The sequence below is a fragment of the Arachis ipaensis genome, chromosome B05 (genome assembly GCF_000816755.2).
Source record: "Arachis ipaensis cultivar K30076 chromosome B05, Araip1.1, whole genome shotgun sequence".
NCBI classification, from domain to species: Eukaryota; Viridiplantae; Streptophyta; class Magnoliopsida; order Fabales; family Fabaceae; genus Arachis; species Arachis ipaensis.
This window is the reverse complement of record NC_029789.2, coordinates 79,005,776-79,014,112: the sequence shown is the minus strand read 5'-3', so window position 1 is coordinate 79,014,112 and position 8,337 is coordinate 79,005,776. Positions and strand designations below refer to the sequence as shown.

Genomic DNA, 8,337 nt, shown 5'->3' with positions numbered 1-8,337 from the left:
AGCCAACGAATACAAGCAGCTGATCCGAAAAAAAAAGTTCTAATACTTGACATATTTTTTTTTTTCATTAAGCTATTTCATTGAGGGATATTCTGCTGATAAAACACATCATATAAATTATGAAACGCTAATTCAAAGACGTAAATTGAAAATTTTCTTTTCCTAAAAATATATAATAACAAGAATTACGTACACAAAAGTTGGGCAAAAAAGAGTTCCTACGATGATATCGAATGTTAATTGATTTAATAAAGAAAAAAAATATTTTTTTTGGTTTTAATTTTAGGCAGTTCAATTTAATATGCGTTCTTTTGTTTGTTTTTTGTTGTATGTGATGTAGTTTTGACCAGGCATAATTTAACTCAATTTAATGAGAAAAGAGTGCATTCTATAAATACATACATGCAAAAGCTTCCATAGATATTCCTAAGTCCAAGGAAACACTTGATTCGATCTCAATGTCTATTTTCAAAACTGCAAATGAAAGCAGAATTAGGAAGTAGTTAGGTGAAGAATACTTATATTCTTAAAGAAGAATACTTCTAACTAATTTGGGTTGGTCAAATGGTCAACTCCCTCCTTTGTTTAAGGAACTGTCGGGGGTTTGAATCCCGCCTTATGCATACAACAACTCATTGGCCAATAATAGACCCTTAAATGAAGATCAGATTTACGACGAATTAGTCCAAAGAAATGTACTTCTTCCATGTGCATTTTACATTATCACACAACTAAAAAATGGATTAATACAGACAGATTTACAGACAGATTTAGTCTTTATTACAGACAAATTTTTTGTTACCGACGAAATTACCGACGGGTTTTGTCCCTCTGTAAAAGCCCCGTCGAAAATTATTTACCGACGGATTTTTTTTCCGTCGGAAAATTACCGACGAATTTTTACCAGTTACCGACGGATTTTTCCTCTGTGAATTCTCCATCCATTTCCCGAAGGCGACGAACTTTTCGACAGATTTTCCGTCTGTTATTACAGACGGATTTTCCAACGGATTTTTCGTCTGAAATTACAGACGGAAATTTTCAGACGGATTTTCCGTCTGTAATTTGAACTTTGGAAAATCATCTCACATTCTGATTACAGACAGAAAATCAGTCTGTAAATCTGTCAGTAAGGTAAAATAGAATTTTTTTATTTTTCTAATTACAAAATAAATTTATTTTCATACAAAATAAATATAAATTTAATACAAATTTTATCTAATTTTATTCGAATATTTATAATATTTCAAAAAATAAACAAATTCATCGTATTATCAAACTAAAAGAAAAGTACTATAAATAAACATGTCAATATAATTCAAAATATAAACAAAGTATAATCCCCAAGCAACACTAGTTTACAAGGAAATACATGAGCACAGACTGAACATTAGTTGTTCAATTCTTCTAAGATCCATTCAACATTTTCTCTTTCTCCTGGCGGCTTGTTCTGCTAAGATCTATGGGTTTCTTCTGCGTGCCACAATAATTTTTGGAGGAGTGGAGGAGTGATAACCACTACAGAAAGCATAGAAAAACAATTGAATAAAGAAAATGAAGCAAGAATCAAACGATTATATTCTACTTCATTCATTTAAACATGTTAAGAATTAATGAAAGCATACCGTGGCACTGGATTTGAAAGGTATAGTATCATAAGGATGTGACATTGATTGATCATGGGGCCTATAAAACAGTAAGTGTGCTATAGATCGATCAATGGGGTTTGTGTCAGTTTCCATATCCATGAATCTCATACACCTGAATGAAGTTGCAGGTTATACTTATCAAGAAGATTAAATAGCATTATATTTTTGCAATAAATTAAAAAAGTTTGTTTAACAATACTTTCTATGCACTGACATTAAGTACTTATAACTCTGAGCAATTAAACTGAAGTGAAGACAGCAACCAATACCTGCTACCATTATGTGGCACCATTGATTTGCATGCTTGATCATCTCTGGTGCAACCATTTGCAATGGAGTCATTATGTCTTTGCTCGGCACTCTTAGCCAAACGGTATAGACTATCCCTTAGGCACAATTTGGTTCTAATATCCAACTGTAGCCAAGCAAAATTTTGTTACCGAAGTAAATTATAATCAATGAAACTGATGAACTTACAACAATAATTATAAATAGATAACAATTTTAGCATTAAAGCTTTACATCTTGGAACCTTACCAAAGAATGAAAAAGGAAAAGAAAGACTCTCACGGACATGCCTTAAAACACTGATGGCAGTGCCAAACTTCAAAGAGTCACTAGATCTTGAAGATAATGTCACCCATGAAAAGGATAGGCCTACTAGGGAGGAGAGACTATTTCTTCCTGATTTGCATATAGAACAAAGCCCTCAATATGCCACAAATTTATTACTTTGACATTTCTTGTATTCTCAATCAACTGAAGAATTTTCTTGTAAGGAGATAATATTCGACTGAGATCCCTCTCATCCAAAACTTGTGATAATTCAGAGTTCAATTAGAGAATTAGATATCTTATAGATTCATGCTAAAAGATATCACACATATTGCCAACCACCATTGTGGTTCAACCAAAGATTTCAAGATGACGAGTCAATTGATAGCATCGTTTACAATAAGAAATTTTAAGCTCACAAATTAGGACTTAGGAATATAGCTACCATACTCACAAGAGCTATTTATCAGGTAATAAAGCATTAATGACAATAATAATGATCAAGTCATATCTAGTTACCTCAAGTTGCATAAGTTCACAAACCATGCTGAGATCAGCCATCGATGGTTGGGTGCTATCACACAGAAAGCTTTCACTATCTCCATTGAGCTAGAAATCCTCCAGTGCTTTCAGAGAAGATAATAAAACTTTTTCTACTTCAGTAGCTACTTTTGGATTCAGTTGACGGCCAAGGGCAGGTGCTAGTGTAGTATGTATTACATAATTCACTGCAAAGTCATTCAACAAATGATGGATAATAACCACATTCCTGGATTTTCTTCTAGTAATTAATCGCTAAGTAGCATACAAGTCTATAGAAAAAAAATCAACTGTTCATGGCTAGTTACATTACTTAAAGGAGTTCAAAATGGAAATTAGAATGTATCTACCTGCTTCATATTGTAAATTAGAATAATGCCAATCCATTACTGAGTTAATTTTGGCTCTTCTAGACAGCTCAGTTGGATACCTGATGAATCAAAATGGAAGATGTTATAATTTATTAAGTTATTTATTCTAATCTCTGTCACCCTAATCTATCCTTTCAATGAACATACAGAAATGAGAGAAATGAACCCAAAATCGTGTTTTACTAAAGGACAATGTAACAGTTCAATTCTGAAATCTACGAGTTCCCAAGTAATGAGTACTTTATAATGATTGGAACAATAGCAGTTCATCAGGTCACAAGAAGTAGATGAGATGGTTCTACTAACTAGTGGTCAGCAATTCCAGCAAAAGCAGAAGCAAGATATACTAGGATTGCATGGCTGCCTGTGGTGTTTTTGTACTAGGAGTATTTTAAAACTTAGTCACTTGGATCAACTGATCTGGGATTGCCAACTGAAAATCCACTATCAAGAGCAACATAGCTACAAAGCATTTAGTAATCCAAAGAGATGCTGGGCATCAATGCTCCTAGGAAGAAATTTTGAGCCATGTGTATATGGTGAAGAAATGTTGAGCAAAATTGAGTCTAAAGGTTGCTGCAACATTTGCCACCAAGCCTTCATTAAAGAATAAGCTTTTTAAGCAAAGGAAAGAAAGAAAAAGCTCACAGGGATCAATCAAAAAGCAAGACAATATAGCAGCAACTCTAGTGAACCTTTAAGGAAACATTTCTTATCTATCAGAAAAGAATAAATGAGCTGCATTTGTCTGCATAAAACCCCATGAACCAAGTTCAATTATCTGCTAAATAAGGACATGCATGCTTCTCTGTTTCATTTCATTTCCTCTTATGTTTAGTGCTTGCTTGGGGACAAGAAAGGTTTAAGTTTGGTGTTGTGATGACAAGTCATCTTATGCTAGCTTTTCAAGCATTTTTCACTTGTTTCATTAGGTTTTATGCACTTTTTGCATTGTAAGTAAGTGATTTGGAGTGGATTTGCATGGTTTTGTTGAATCAATCAACCATCCTTTATTTGACACAAAATCATAAGGTTTAAGCTAGAATTAGTTAGTTTTTGAATGATTTATAAACCTTGTGAATTTGGTGATGCTTTGATTGGTTATTTTGGTTATTTGTAGGTGAAGAAAAGAAAGAAATCAAGAAAGCGTGCCTATTAAAGTGTGGCTTAAGGGAATGAAAGCGTGGCATTCAAGCACAACCAATGCCATAGCGCTCAAAAAGTGAGCGTAGCGCTCAAAAAGTGAGCACTGGTGTGAAGAAAGCCAAGCACCCAAGACCAAGGGAGCAAGAGGCATGGTGCTGCGTTGAGAAAGTTAACTGAGCGCCCAAGGAAGCAAGCAAAATGAGGAGCGCTCAGTTTACTCATTTACCTTTATCGTGCCTCAACCAAAAGAAAATTAAGGCGTAATACCAAGGAGTGAAGCAACCAAGGTTCGAACCTTGCACCTGAGGAACCAAGAAAAGTGCTACAAGCAAGAAAAATCATGGCACAGCACATAAAATGCATTCACCAATTTTCGAAACAAGCACCTAGGGAGCAAGGAGGAAGCGCAATACAAGGAAGGCAAGGGCGCTCAGTTTCCTTACTTAACTGAGCGCTACTTCACTAAGTGCTTGGCACAAAAGAATTTCTCACACAATGCAACCAATGAGATTTGAAGAGGAGTCCAAGAGCATATGCAAAGGGCGCTGTGTGAAGTTCATAAACTGAGCGCTAGTGTTTCACAACTTGTTAGCTCCAAATTAGCTTTACCATGGTTCGAATTGGGAGCTAGAAAAATAAATAAAAGGAACATTGAACCTGGGATTGAGAGTCACTCCTAAAACTAAGAGAAGTCCTAAATCCTAATCCTAAGAGAGAGGAGAGAACCTCTCTCTCTAAAAACTACATCTACTCCTAAAATTGTGAATGTGAAAGCTTCCTTATGTATGGATGCATTCTCCAACTTTATAGCCTCTAATCTATGTTTTCTGGGCCGCAAACTGGGTCAAAAACAGCCCAGAAATTGCTGGAGAAGAAATCTGCCACGCTGGTTTTTCGTCACTGCGATGCGGCCGCATGGAGCACGCGTTCGTGTCGCCTAGCATCAGGGCAACCATAGCATATTATATATCAAATCGAAGCCCTGGACGTTAGCTTTCCAACGTAACTGGAACGACATCGTTTGGACCTCTTTAGCTAAAGTTATAGCTGTTTGAGTGCGAAGAGGTCAGGCTGGACAGCTTAGCAATTTCTCCAACTTTCTTGTATTCCTTCCACTTTTGCATGCTTCCTTTCTATCCTCTGTGCCATTCCTGCCCTATAATCTCTGAAATCACTTAACACACATATCAAGGCATCTAATGGTAATAAGAGAGGATTAAACATTGGGAACTTAAGGCCAAAGAAGCATGTTTTCAATCAAAGCACATAATTAGGAAGGCAAATGTAAAACCATGCAAATAGTATGAATAAGTGGGTAAGGACTTGATAAAAACCACTCAAATGAGCACAAGATAAACCATAAAATAGTGGTTTATCAACCTCCCCACACTTAAACATTAGCATGTCCTCATGCTAAGCTCAAGAGAAGCTATAAAGGAATGAAGAGGAAAGTAAGAATGTATGAAATGCAACCTATCTATATGAATGCAACTACATGCAAAATGATTCTACCTACTTAGTTAAAAGTAAAAAAATCCTTCAAGAAGAAATATGAACTGGATTTCACTAATTCAAATCATGAAAATGAAGTACAAATAGACTTGCAAGAAGAAAATAGCTCATGAAAGCAGGGAACAAGGAATTGAGCATCGAACCCTCACTGGTAGTGTATACACTCTAATCACTCAAGTGTTTTAGGTTCGATTCTCTCAATTCTCCACTAACCTTGCTTTCTAAGGCTTGCTCTTCATCTAACAATCAACATAAATTTAATACACAGATACACATATCAAGAGGTCTTTTAAGGGTTGTAATGGGGTTAGGGTCAAGGTAGGATTGTATTTGGTCAAGTGGACTAAAATCTGAATCCTTAATTAACTTAAACTTTCCACCTAACTTTAGACAATCCATGTAATCATAATACCACATCTAACTATCCATTAATTATGTTTTCCACATATTCATGCATTTTAATTTTAAGTACAGTACATATGCATTGCTTTCACCACTTTGGGATATTTTGTCCCCTTTTTCTTATTTGCTCTTTTTTTATATATATATATATATTTTTTTTTTCTTTTATTTTTCTCAATGCATATGATTAAGATATTGAATGCATGAATCATGTTCTAAACATTTCTTTCACATTTTCATAAAGATATATAATACCCAATTCTTAAACCAATTGTTTCCAAATCCACTTTTCCCCACACTTAATTCATGAGCACTTTCACTAGTCTAAGCGAACCAAGGATTCAAATTAAGGACATTACTGTTTTTCGCTTAGAGTTAATGATGTACTAAAGTAAAGAACAAAGGGGTAAAATAGGCTCAAATTGATTTGCAAAGGATAATGAAAGGTAAGGCCATATGGGTATGTAAGCTTAGTGAAACAAAGGCCTCAATCGTGTAAGTCTATGCATACATCAAACCATGGAAATATAGAATTAAGCAAGACAAAGATCACAATTTTAAAGAGAAAAACACACATCAAAAATAAATTATTGGTTGAAAAAATGCAACCAATTCAAAAGGCTCAAAATCTCACAAGTTTTGTGTGTTCGAGCTCTAAACCATGTTCCAGTATAATATCTCTTCAAACAAGTGTAACATTAAATTTTATTCAAATTAGTGAAATACTCTTAAAAGGTTTCTTGAAAAAGAAAATATTACTTCAACCAAGTGGCAAAGTATGCATAAAATCAAACAAACAAATATGCAATCAAACATGCAAATGTAACAACTAACAAGGAAAATAAACCATTGGTGTTTGAGAAGGACATACTAACCCACGGAAGTCGGTATCGACCTCCCCACACTTAAAGATTGCACCGTCCTCGGTGCATGCTGAGATGTGCAGGTGGACGGGTTGCTCCAACTGACGCTTTTCTCATCAAAGAATGTGCGTAGGAACTTGTGTGTCTCTCCCATGCAAACGTCTTCTGGTTCTCTTCCGGTGGCCATCCTGAAAGAAAAAGGGAAGGAAAGTAACCCAAAGCAAAGATAGAAAACAAATAAAACATGGGTTGGTTAATGCCAAAAATGAGGGTCTCAATTACATGGTAGCTACAACATGTAAGTGAGAAAACAGTAGAAGTACATGGCAAATCAAGAGTGCAAAAATTTGCAACAATAGGGAAGAGAGTGTGGGTAAGGAGAGATAATATAAATTCATGTCAATGTAAAAGTAATATAGGTATAAAAGATTGGCATTGATATAAATAATATTACCTATTCAGAATAAAACAAGTCACTAAGCACCCAAAATAATTCAGGAGAAGATGCAACAGTTAAATAAGAAAATTTTAACACCAAAGGAAAAATAATGAATTTAGAAAAGAAAGCAAAAATATGCATAAAATTAAAATGTAATGAATGAAATATGTAAATAAATTAAGTAAAATAAAATAAAAGATAAGAAGAATGAGAAGGGAAAGAAGGGAAGAAAAAGTAAGTAAGAAAGGAGGGAAGAAAAATTAGGATTGGGGGAGAAAAGATAAGATATTTGGCAAATTAGGATAAGCTGTGCGGCGCAAGCGACGCGGATGCGTGGGGCACGCGGTCGCGTGACTTGCACTTATAAGGATTGACGCGGTCGCGTCGGTCACGCGGTCGTGTGACACAGTTTATGTTGCTGGCGCGAGGGCAGCCTTGCGCTCGCACAACTCTCTGTTCAAAATCATATTAGTGCCAAATTTTAAGTGACGCGATCGCATGGGGCATGCGATCGCGTGATTGGGCTTTTAAAGGAATATGACGCGGTTGCGTGGGTCACCCGGCTGCGTGGGAAGGATTATGCGTTCAGCACCAATCCAGCACCACTCTCGCACAACTTTCGGGTGTGCACCACTTTGACGTCGAAATCTTGGTCACGCGGCCGCGTGGGGCACGCGGTCGCGTGGGAGGCCATTATTCCTGTATGACGCAGTCGCATCAGTGATGCGGTCGCGTGGGACGATTTGTGCCATTGGCACACCTCCAGCCACGCTCTCGCGTGACTTTCTGTTCGTTTTCTTTTCTTCCCATTGCACTGGTGACGCGGACGCGTCAGCGACGCTGCCGCGTCGCGTGCGTGC

General features: G+C 36.3%; 1 pseudogene; it reads right to left on the bottom strand.

Moving 5' to 3' along the window:
* The window catches only part of LOC107640736, a 14,107-nt pseudogene continuing 7,759 nt past the window's right edge, over positions 1,990 to 8,337 (bottom strand).